The sequence below is a fragment of the Scyliorhinus torazame genome, unplaced genomic scaffold, assembly GCF_047496885.1.
Source record: "Scyliorhinus torazame isolate Kashiwa2021f unplaced genomic scaffold, sScyTor2.1 scaffold_214, whole genome shotgun sequence".
In the NCBI taxonomy this organism is placed as follows: Eukaryota; Metazoa; Chordata; class Chondrichthyes; order Carcharhiniformes; family Scyliorhinidae; genus Scyliorhinus; species Scyliorhinus torazame.
In genome coordinates this window covers 46,853-59,236 of record NW_027307941.1, presented here as the reverse complement: position 1 = coordinate 59,236, position 12,384 = coordinate 46,853, and the positions used below count along the sequence as shown (strand labels likewise).

Below are 12,384 nucleotides of genomic sequence, written 5' to 3'. Positions count from 1 at the left end.
GGGGTACAGTACTGGTGGGGACGTGTCTGTCGCTGTATAACACTGGGGTACAGTACTGGTGGGGACCGGTCTGTCACTGTATAACACTGGGGTACAGTACTGGTGGGGGCGGGTCTCTCACTGTATAACACTAGGTACAATACTGGTGGGGATGGGTCTGTCGCTATAACACTGGGGTACAGTACTGGTGGGGACGGGTCTGTCACTGAATAACACTGGGGTACAGTACTGGTGGGGACGGGCCTGTCACTGTATAACACTGGGGTACAGTACAGGTGGGGACTGGTCTGTCACTATAACACTGGGGTACAGTACTGGTGGGGACGGGTCTGTCACTGTATAACAATGGGGCACAGTACTGGTGGGGACGGGTCTGTCACTGTATAACACTGGGGTACAGTACTGGCGGGGACGGGTCTGTCACTGTATAACACTGGGGTACAGTACTGGTGGGGACGGGTCTGTCACTGTATAACACTGGGGTACAGTACTGGTGGGGACGGGTCTGTCACTGTATAACACTGGGGTACAGTACTGCTGGGGATGGGTCTGTCACTCAGTCAGGGTGATGTTAATTTATGTAAAGGAATTCTCCCAGGATGCCAAGGAGGGTGAATTTCCACCATTCAACACAGAGGACATGGCATCTTTTATAGCTACCCCACTGACCCTCTGACAGTGCAGCACTCCCTCAGTACTGACCCTCCGACAGTGCGGCGCTCCCTCAGTACTGACCCTCTGACAGTGCGGCACTCCCTCAGTACTGACCCTCTGACAGTGCGGCGCTCCCTCAGTACTGACACTCCCACAGTGCGGCACTCCCTCAGTACTGACCCTCTGACAGTGCGGCGCTCCCTCAGTACTGACCCTCTAACAGTGCGGTGCTCCCTCCGCACTGACCCTCCCACAATGCGACGCTCCATCAGTACTGACCCTCCCACAGTGCGGCACTCCCTCAGTACCGACCCTCCCACAGTGCGGCACTCCCTCAGTACTGATCCTCCAACAGTGCGGCGCTCCCTCAGTACTGACCCTCCCACAGTGCGGCGCTCCTTCAATACTGACCCTCCCACAGTGCGGCGCTCCCTCAGTACTGACCCTCCCACAGTGCGGCGCTCCCTCAGTACTGACCCTCCCACAGTGCGGCGCTCCCTCAGTACTGACCCTCCCACAGTGCGGCGCTCCCTCAGTACTGACCCTCTGACAGTGCGTTGCTCCCTCAGTACTGACCCTCTGACAGAGCGGGACTACCTCAGTACTGACCCTCCGACAGTGCGGCGCTCCCTCAGTACTGACCCTCCCACAGTGCGGCGCTCCCTCAGTACTGACCATCCCACAGTGCGGCACTCCCTCAGTACTGACCCTCTGACAGTGCGGCACTCCCTCAGTACTGACCCTCTGACAGTGCGGCGCTCACTCAGTACTGACCCTCTGACAGTGCAGGGCTCCCTCAGCACTGACCCTCCGACATTGCGGCACTCCCTCAGCACTGTCAGTGCGGCGCTCCCTCAGTACTGACCCTCCGACAGTGCGGCGCTCCCTCAGTACTGACCCTCCCAGAGTGCGGCGCTCCCTCAGTACTGACCCTCCCTCAGTACTGCCCCTCCCTCAGTACTGACCCTCCCACAGTGCGGCTCTCCCTCAGTACTGACCCTCTGACAGTGCGGCGCTCCCTCAGTACTGACCCTCCGACAGTGCGGCACTCCCTCAGTACTGACCCTCCGACAGTGCGGCGCTCCCTCAGCACTGACCCTCCGACAGTGCGGCACTCCCTCAATACTGACCCTCCCACAGTGCGGCGCTCCTTCAATACTGACCCTCCGACAGTGCGGCGCTCCCTCAATACTGACCCTCTGACAGTGCGGCACTCCCTCAGTACTGACCCTCTGACAGTGCGGCACTCCCTCAGTACTGACCCTCTGACAGTGCGGCGCTCCCTCAGTACTGACCCTCTGACAGTGCGGTGCTCCCTCCGCACTGACCCTCCCACAATGCGACGCTCCATCAGTACTGACCCTCCCACAGTGCGGCACTCCCTCAGTACTGACCCTCCCACAGTGCGGCACTCCCTCAGTACTGATCCTCCCAGTGCGGCGCTCCCTCAGTACTGACCCTCCCACAGTGCGGCGCTCCTTCAATACTGACCCTCCCACAGTGCGGCGCTCCCTCAGTACTGACCCTCCCACAGTGCGGCGCTCCCTCAGTACTGACCCTCTGACAGTGCGTTGCTCCCTCAGTACTGACCCTCTGACAGAGCGGGACTACCTCAGTACTGACCCTCCGACAGTGCGGCGCTCCCTCAGTACTGACCCTCCCACAGTGCGGCGCTCCCTCAGTACTGACCCTCCCACAGTGCGGCACTCCCTCAGTACTGACCCTCTGACAGTGCGGCACTCCCTCAGTACTGACCCTCTGACAGTGCGGCGCTCCCTCAGTACTGACCCTCCGACATTGCGGCACTCCCTCAGCACTGTCAGTGCGGCGCTCCCTCAGTACTGACCCTCCGACAGTGCGGCGCTCCCTCAGTACTGACCCTCCCAGAGTGCGGCGCTCCCTCAGTACTGACCCTCCCTCAGTACTGCCCCTCCCTCAGTACTGACCCTCCCACAGTGCGGCTCTCCCTCAGTACTGACCCTCCGACAGTGCGGCACTCCCTCAGTACTGACCCTCCCACAGTGAGGCACTCCCTCAGTACTGACCCTCTGACAGTGTGGCGCTCCCTCAGTACTGACCCTCCGACAGTGCGGCACTCCCTCAGTACTGACCCTCCCACAGTGCGGCGCTCCCTCAGCACTGACCCGCTGACAGTGCGGCGCTCCCTCAGTACTGACCCTCCGACAGTGCGGCGCTCCCTCAGTACTGACCCTCCGGCAGTGCGGCACTCCCTCAGTACTGACCCTCTGACAGTGCAGCGCTCCCTCAGTACTGACCCTCTCACAGTGCGGCGCTCCCTCAGTACTGACCGTCTGACAGTGCAGCGCTCCCTCAGTACTGACCCTCTCACAGTACGGCGCTCCCTCAGTACAGACCCTCTGACAGTGCGGCGCTCCCTCAGTACTGACCCTCTGACAGTGCGGCGCTCCCTCAGTACTGACCTGTGACAGTGCGGCACTCCCTCAGCACTGTCAGTGCGGCGCTCCCTCAGTACTGACCCTCCGACAGTGCGGCGCTCCCTCAGTACTGACCCTCCCAGAGTGCGGCGCTCCCTCAGTACTGACCCTCCCTCAGTACTGCCCCTCCCTCAGTACTGACCCTCCCACAGTGCGGCTCTCCCTCAGTACTGACCCTCCGACAGTGCGGCACTCCCTCAGTACTGACCCTCCCACAGTGAGGCACTCCCTCAGTACTGACCCTCTGACAGTGTGGCGCTCCCTCAGTACTGACCCTCCGACAGTGCGGCACTCCCTCAGTACTGACCCTCCCACAGTGCGGCGCTCCCTCAGCACTGACCCGCTGACAGTGCGGCGCTCCCTCAGTACTGACCCTCCGACAGTGCGGCGCTCCCTCAGTACTGACCCTCCGGCAGTGCGGCACTCCCTCAGTACTGACCCTCTGACAGTGCAGCGCTCCCTCAGTACTGACCCTCTCACAGTGCGGCGCTCCCTCAGTACTGACCGTCTGACAGTGCAGCGCTCCCTCAGTACTGACCCTCTCACAGTGCGGCGCTCCCTCAGTACTGACCCTCTCACAGTGCGGCGCTCCCTCAGTACTGACCGTCTGACAGTGCGGCGCTCCCTCAGTACTGACCCTCTGACAGTGCAGGGCTCCCTCAGTACTGACCCTCCCACAGTGCGGCGCTCCCTCAGCACTGACCCTCCGACAGTGCGGCACTCCCTCAGTACTGACCCTCTGACAGTGCGGCGCTCCCTCAGTACTGACCCTCTGACAGTGCGGCGCTCCCTCAGCACTGACCATCCGACAGTGCGGCGCTCCCTCAGCATTGACCCTCCGACAGTGCGGCGCTCCCTCAGTACTGACCCTCCGACAGTGCGGCGCTCCCTCAGTACTGACCCTCTGACAGTGCGGCACTCCCTCAGTACTGACCCTCTGACAGTGCAGGGCTCCCTCAGTACTGACCCTCCTACAGTGCGGCGCTCCCTCAGCACTGACCCTCCGACAGTGCGGCGCTCCCTCAGTACTGACCCTCTGACAGTGCCGCACTCCCTCAGTACTGACCCTCCCACAGTGCGGCGCTCCCTCAGTACTGACCCTCTGACAGTGCGGCACTCCCTCAGTACTGACCCTCTGACAGTGCTGCACTCCCTCAGTACTGACCCTCTGACAGTGCGGCGCTCCCTCAGTACTGACCCTCTCACAGTGCGGCGCTCCCTCAGTACTGACCGTCTGACAGTGCAGCGCTCCCTCAGTACTGACCCTCTCACAGTGCGGCGCTCCCTCAGTACTGACCCTCTCACAGTGCGGCGCTCCCTCAGTACTGACCCTCCGGCAGTGCGGCACTCCCTCAGTACTGACCCTCTGACAGTGCAGCGCTCCCTCAGTACTGACCCTCTCACAGTGCGGCGCTCCCTCAGTACTGACCGTCTGACAGTGCAGCGCTCCCTCAGTACTGACCCTCTCACAGTGCGGCGCTCCCTCAGTACTGACCCTCTCACAGTGCGGCGCTCCCTCAGTACTGACCGTCTGACAGTGCGGCGCTCCCTCAGTACAGACCCTCTGACAGTGCGGCGCTCCCTCAGTACTGACCCTCTGACAGTGCAGGGCTCCCTCAGTACTGACCCTCCCACAGTGCGGCGCTCCCTCAGCACTGACCCTCCGACAGTGCGGCACTCCCTCAGTACTGACCCTCTGACAGTGCGGCGCTCCCTCAGTACTGACCCTCTGACAGTGCGGCGCTCCCTCAGCACTGACCATCCGACAGTGCGGCGCTCCCTCAGCACTGACCCTCCGACAGTGCGGCGCTCCCTCAATACTGACCCTCCGACAGTGCGGCGCTCCCTCAGTACTGACCCTCTGACAGTGCGGCACTCCCTCAGTACTGACCCTCTGACAGTGCAGGGCTCCCTCAGTACTGACCCTCCTACAGTGCGGCGCTCCCTCAGCACTGACCCTCCGACAGTGCGGCGCTCCCTCAGTACTGACCCTCTGACAGTGCCGCACTCCCTCAGTACTGACCCTCCCACAGTGCGGCGCTCCCTCAGTACTGACCCTCTGACAGTGCGGCACTCCCTCAGTACTGACCCTCTGACAGTGCTGCACTCCCTCAGTACTGACCCTCTGACAGTGCGGCGCTCCCTCAGTACTGACCCTCTGACAGTGCGGCACTCCCTCAGTACTGACCCTCCCACAGTGCGGCACTCCCTCAGTACTGACCCTCCCACAGTACGGCACTCCCTCAGTACTGACCCTCTGACAGTGCGGCGCTCCCTCAGTACTGACCCTCCGACAGTGCGGCGCTCCCTCAGTACTGGCACCGGGAACTCGCGGGTGGGTTTAGTCCTTGAGCCTGTGGATCGGGATTTGGAAAGCAGCTCTGACGCTGAGGTGAGAGAGAGAGGAGGGAGCCGGAGAGAGAGTAGAGACGGAGAGAGAGAGAGAGACGGAGAGAGAGAGAGACGGAGAGAGAGAGAGAGACGGAGAGAGAGACGGAGAGAGAGAGAGAGATGGAGAGAGAGAGAGAGACGGAGAGAGAGAGAGACGGAGAGAGTCGGCTGGTGTACGTCGTTGGGTATATCGCAGTCAATCACTCACCCAAAACACACCTCACTCTGCCAGGTCCAATCTCGGCTTGAAGGAACATTCACAGTCAGTGCTGCCTCTCAGTATGCTCAGGACTGAAGCTCTGTGCGTTGCTGCCTTCCCCACAGCTATCAAGCCTGCGTGAAGGACAAAGACCCCCTCTCTGCCAGGCAGCCACACGGCGTGGAACAACTGTTGTGATCTGTCACAACATATGACGGAGCCCCTCTGACCAGTTTGATGTCAGCCTGCCAAATCCTCCTCCCTCCCCCTCCTCCGGCCCCCCTCCCCACAGCACCAGCCCCCCTCGCTGCCGGCGACAGCTGTGGGAACAGGAAGTGAGCAGTCTCCGACCGTTCCGGCAGCTGTTCGGCCAGCCACGCTGTGTTCCGCTCCGAATGGTCGCTGCGTCTGCACCGAGGCCCTCGTCACAGCTCCCATCCCAATCCCGGCCTCTTCCTCTGCGGCCGTCAGCTCTGGAAGCTGCTCCCTGGCCCAGGCAGCCCCCCCCCCCCGTCTTCGCAGTCCGTAGGCCCTCAGTCATCTTCATCGACTGCTCCGTTAACCTTCTGCATCACTGACGCCTTCTCCCGCTCTCGTTTATCCTCCCCCTGCCTTCCCATCCCTCCAACTCTGAACAGTCAATCGATCGGCGTTCCCTCAGTACTGACCCCTCCGACAGTGCGGCACTCCCTCAGTACTGACCCTCTGACAGTGCGGCGCTCCCTCAGTACTGACCCTCTGACAGTGCGGCACTCCCTCAGTACTGACCCTCTGACAGTGCGGCGCTCCATCAGTACTGACCCTCTGACAGTGCGGCGCTCCCTCAGTACTGACCCTCTGACAGTGCGGCACTCCCTCAGTACTGACCCTACCACAGTGCGGCGCTCCCTCAGTACTGACCCTCCCACAGTGTGGAGCTCACTCAGTACTGACCCTCTGACAGGGCGGCGCTCCCTCAGTACTGACCCTCTGACAGTGCGGCGCTCCCTCAGTACTGACCCTCTGACAGTGCGGCGCTCCCTCAGTACTGACCCTCTGACAATGCGGCACTCCCTCAGTGCTGACCCTCCCACAGTGCGGCGCTCCCTCAGTACTGACCCTCTGACAGTGCGGCGCTCCCTCAGTACTGACCCTCTGACAATGCGGCACTCCCTCAGTACTGACCCTCCCACAGTGCGGCGCTCCCTCAGTGCTGACCCTCCCACAGTGCAGCGCTCCCTCAGTACTGACCCTCCCACAGTGCGGCACTCCCTCAGTACTGACCCTCCCACAGTGCGGCGCTCCCTCAGTACTGATCCTCTGACAGTGCGGCACTCCCTCAGTACTGACCCTCCCACAATGCGGCGCTCCCTCAGTACTGACCCTCTGACAGTGCGGTGCTCCCTCAGTACTGACCCTCCCACAGTGCGGCGCTCCTTCAGTACTGACCCTTTGAGAGTGCGGCTCCCTCAGTACTGACCCTCTGACAGTGCGGTGCTCCCTCAGTACTGACCCTCCCACAGCGCGGCGCTCCTTCAGTACTGACCCTCCCACAGTGCGGCGCTCCTTCAGTACTGACCCTCCCACAGTGCAGCGCTCCCTCAGTACTGACCCTCTGACAGTGCGGCACTCCCTCAGTACTGACCCTCCCACAGTGCGGCGCTCCCTCAGTACTGACCCTCCAACAGTGCGGCACTCCCTCAGTACTGACCCTCCCACAGTGCGGAGCTCCCTCAGTACTGACCCTCTGACAGTGCGGAGCTCCCTCAGTACTGACCCTCTGACAGTGCGGCACTCCCTCAGTACTGACCCTCCCACAGTGCGGCGCTCCCTCAGTACTGACCCGGGTAGGTGGTGGCATAGTGATATTGTTATTGGACTAGTAATCCCGAGACCCGGGGTAATCTCCTGTGGGCCTGGATTCGAATCCCACCTTGTCAAATACATAGATACATAGAAGATAGGAGCAGGAGGAGGCCTTTTGGCCCTTCGAGCCTGCTCCGCCATTCATCACCATCATGGCTGACCATCCAACTCAATAGCCTAATCCTGCTTTCTCCCCATAGCCTTCGATCCCATTCTCCCCGAGTGCGATATCCAGCCGCCTCGCAAATAGATTCAATGTTTTAGCATCAACTACTTCCTGTGGTAATGAATTCCACAGGCTCACCGCTCTCTGGGTGAAGAAATGTCTCCTCGTCTCTGTCCGAAATGGTTTACCCTGAATCCTCAGACTGTGACCCCTGGTTCTGGACACACCCATCATTGGTAACGTCTTCCCTGCATCTACCCTGTCCAGTCCTGTTAGAATTTTATAAGTCTCTATTAGATCCTCCTCCATGAACTCCAGCGAGAACAATCCCAACCGAGTCAATCTCTCCTCGTACGTCAGTCCCACCATCCCTGGAATCAGTCTGGTAAACCTTCGCTGCTCTCCCTCGAGAGCAAGAACATCCTTCCTCAGAGAAGGAGACCAAAACTGCCCACAATACTCCAGGTGTGGCCTCACCAAGGCCCTGTACAATTGCAGCAAGACATCCCTGCTCCTGGACTCGAAACCTCTCGCTATGAAGGCCAACATACCATTAGCCTTCTTTACCGCCTGCTGTACCTGCAGCTTACCTTCAGCGACTGGTGCACAAGGACACCCAGGTCCCGCTGCACACTCCCCTCTCCCAATTTACAACCATTCAGGGAGTAATCTGCCTTCCTGTTTTTGCTCCCAAAGTGAATAACCTCACACTTATCCAAATTATACTGCATCTGCCATTGGTTTGCCCACTCGCCCAACCTGTCCGGATCTTGCTGTAGGATCCCTGCATCCTCGTCACAGTTCATCCTCCCACCCAGCTTGGTATCATCTGCAAACTTTGAGATGTTACATTTTGTTCCCCCATCCAAATCATTAATATGTATTGTGACTAGCTGGGGTCCCAGCACCGATCCCTGTGGTACCCCACTGGTTACTGCCTGCCAATTTGAAAAGGAACCATTAATCCCGACTCTTTGTTTCCTCTCTGCCAACCAGTTTTCTATCCGTCTCAATACACTTCCCCCAATCCCATGCGCTTTAATCTTGCGCAATAACCTCTTATGCGGGACTTTGTCAAACGCCTTCTGAAAGTCCAAATATACCACACCGACTGGCTCCCCCTTGTCGACTGTACTGGTTACCTCTTCAAAGAATTCCAACAGATTTGTCAAGCATGATTTTCCCTTCATAAATCCATGCTGACTCTGACTGATCCTGCCACTGCTTTCTAAATGTTCCGCTATAACGTCCTTGATAACGGATTCAAGCATTTTCCCCACTACCGATGTTAGGCTTACTTGTCTATAATTCCCTGCTTTCTCTCTACCTCCCCTTTTGAATATTGGAGTGATGTGAGCTACCCTCCAATCTGCAGGGACAGTTCCAGAGTCTATAGAATCCCGGAAGATGACCACCAATGCATCCACTATTTCCAGTGCCACCTCCTTAAGCACCCTGGGATGCAGATTCTCAGGCCCCTGGGGATTTATCCGCCTTCAATCCCATCAGTTTTCCCAGCACCATTTCTCGACTAATGTTGATCTCCCTCAGTTCTTCCCTCTCACTGAACCTGGTGACATTTTGAAAAAAATCAGTGCAAATCTGGACAGAGAATCCTATTCTTAGAATCCAGCCCTATGGGGGCTTGCAATGCGGAACAAGGCCAGCAGCACGGTTCAATTCTCGTACCGGCCTCCCCGAACAGGCGCCGGAATGTGGCGACGAGGGGCTTTTCACAGTAACTTCATTGAAGCCTACTTGTGGCAATAAGCGATTATTATTATTAATATTGACGACTATTAAGCCATTTCCAATTGTCATAAAACCCCACCTGGTTCACTGGTGTCCATTTAAGGATGGAAATCTGCTATTGTTACCCTGGTCTGGCCTATTGAACCTGCAGCAGGTGGTGAAGGGAACCAACAAGAGGGAAAAATCTACTTGACTGAATCCTCACCAATCTACGTAACGCAGATGCATCTGTCCCTGACAGTATCGGTCAAGTGAGCACCGATGAGGGAGTTAGAGGAGAGCTTTCAGTTGACGGGAGGGAATGGGTTTAGGTATCTTCTATGTAGGTTCTATCTGCAGATTTGGGACTTCTTGCGAAGGCAGGTTCCAACCTTCCCACTCCTACCGCCACGGGGGGTACAAGATAGGGGTAATTTCTAGAGCAGGGGTGGGAGAGGGGAAGGTCTCAGATATCTATAAAGAACTCATAGAGTCAGAGGAAACGCAGACAGAGGAGCTGAAAGGTAAACGGGAGGAGGAGTTAGGGGGAGAGATAGAGGCAGGTCTCTGGGCGGATGCGTTAAGCAGGGTCAACACGTCCTCCTCATGCGCCAGGCTCAGCCTGATACAATTTAAGGTCGCTCACCGGGCACACGTGACAGCGGCCCGGATGAGCAGGGTTTCTGGGATAGAAGACAGGTGTGCGGGAGGGCCAGCGAACCATGTCCCCATGTTTTGGTCATGTGCGAAGCTTAGGGGGATTCTGGGAGGGGTTTGCAGATGTCATGCCCACGGTGTCAAAAACAAGGGTGGCACGGAGTCCAGAGGTGGCGATTTCCGGGGTGTCGGAGGACCCGGGAGTCCAGGGGGGGGCGAGAGAGAGGCCGACGTCTTGGCCTTTGCCTCCTTGGTCGCCCGGAGACGGATACTGTTAGCGTGGAGGGAACACGAAGCCCCCGAAATCAGAGGTTCGGGCCAGCGACGCGGCTGGCTTCCTCAGTCTTGAGAAAATCAAGTTGGCCCGAAGAGGGTCAATGGTAGGGTTCGTCCGGAGAAAATTAACAGTCGGGGGGGGGGGGGGGGGGAGGGGGGGGGAGGGGGGGCACACCCAGCCGTGAATGGTGGCGGACAATTAAACAACTCACTGGAGGGGGAGGCTCCTCAAAATATCCCCGTCCTCAATGGTGGAGGAGCCCAGCACATCTGGGCGAGAGACGAGGCGGAGGCATTCGCAACAATCTTCAGCCGGACGTGCCGAGTGGATGATCCGTCTCGGTCTCCTCCGGAGGTCCCCAGCGTCGCAGATGTCCGTCTTCAGCCAACACGATTCACCCCGCGTGACATCAAGAAACGGCTGAAGACACTGGATACCGCGAAGACCATAAGACATAGGAGCGGAAGTAAGGCCATTCGGCCCATCGAGTCCACTCCACCATTCAATCATGGCTGATTTCAACTCCATTTACCCGCGCTCTCTCCAAGCCCTTAATTCCTCGAGAAATCAAGAATTTATCAACTTCTGTCTTAAAGACACTCAATGTCCCGGCCTCCACCGCCCTCTGTGGCAATGAATTCCACAGACCCACCACTCTGGCTGAAGAAATTTCTCCTCATCTCTGTTCTAAAGTGACTCCCTTTTATTCGAAGGCTGTGCCCCCGGGTCCTAGTCTCCCCTGCTAATGGAAACAACTTCCCCACGTCCACCCTATCTAAGCCATTCATTATCTTGTAAGTTTCTATTAGATCTCCCCTCAACCTCCTAAACTCCAATGAATATAATCCCAGGATCCTCAGACGTTCATCGTATGTTAGGCCTACCATTCCTGGGATCATCCGTGTGAATCTCCGCTGGACCCGCTCCAGTGCCAGTATGTCCTTCCTGAGGTGTGGGGCCCAAAATTGCTCACAGTATTCTAAATGGGGCCTAACTAATGCTTTATAAAGCTTCAGAAGTACATCCTGCTTTTATATTCCAAGCCTCCTGAGATATATGACAACATTGCATTTGCTTTCTTAATTACAGACTCAACCTGCAAGTTTACCTTTAGAGAATCCTGGACTAGGACTCCCAAGTCACTTTGCACTTCAGCATTATGAATTTTGTCACCGTTTAAGAAAATAGTCCATGCCTCTATTCTTTTTTCCAAAGTGCAAGACTTCGCACTTGCCCACGTTGAATTTCATCAGCCATTTCTTGGACCAATCTCCTTAACTGTCTAAATCTTTCTGCAGCCTCCCCACCTCCTCCATACTACCTGCCCCTCCACCTATCTTTGTATCATCAGCAAACTTAGCCAGAATGCCCCCAGTCCCGTCATCTAGATCGTTAATATATAAAGAGAACAGCTGTGGCCCCAACACTGAACCCTGCGGGACACCACTCGTCACCGGTTGCCATTCCGAAAAAGAACCTTTTATCCCAACTCTCTGCCTTCTGCCTGACAGCCAATCGTCAATCCATGTTAGTACCTTGCCTCGAATACCATGGGCCCTTATTTTACTCAAGGCTCTGGGTCCTGACACTATCCCGGCAATGGTACTGAAGACTTGTGCTCCAGAACTTGCCGCACCCCTAGCCAAGCTGTTCCAGTACAGCTACAACACTGGCATCGACCCGGCAATGGGGTAAATTGCCCAGGTGTGTCCCATACGCAACAGGACAAATCCAACCCAGCCAATTACCCCCCTATCAGTCTACTCTCCATCATCAGCAACGTGATGGAAGGGGTCATCGACGGCGCGATCAAGCGGCACTTACTCAGCAATAACCTGCTCACGGACGCTCAGTTTGGGTTCCACCCAGGGTCACTCAGCTCCTGACCTCGTTACAGCCTTGGTTCAAACACGGACAAAAGAGCTGAATGCCAGAGGTGAGGTGAGAGTGACTGCACTGTGGACAGCACAATTGCTTCACAGCTCCAGGGTCCCAGGTTCGATTCCCA

General features: G+C 57.6%; 1 protein-coding gene across 1 annotated transcript in view; it reads right to left on the bottom strand.

The window, feature by feature from the left end:
- LOC140405777 (myocyte-specific enhancer factor 2D homolog) overlaps positions 1–5,950 on the bottom strand; it is a gene marked incomplete at its 3' end in the record, with an annotated part of 266,783 nt that extends 260,833 nt beyond the window's left edge. The window contains exon 1 of the mRNA XM_072494209.1: positions 5,710–5,950. The remainder of the gene's footprint in view (positions 1–5,709) is intronic.
- Between the last annotated feature and the right edge of the window lie 6,434 nt (positions 5,951–12,384).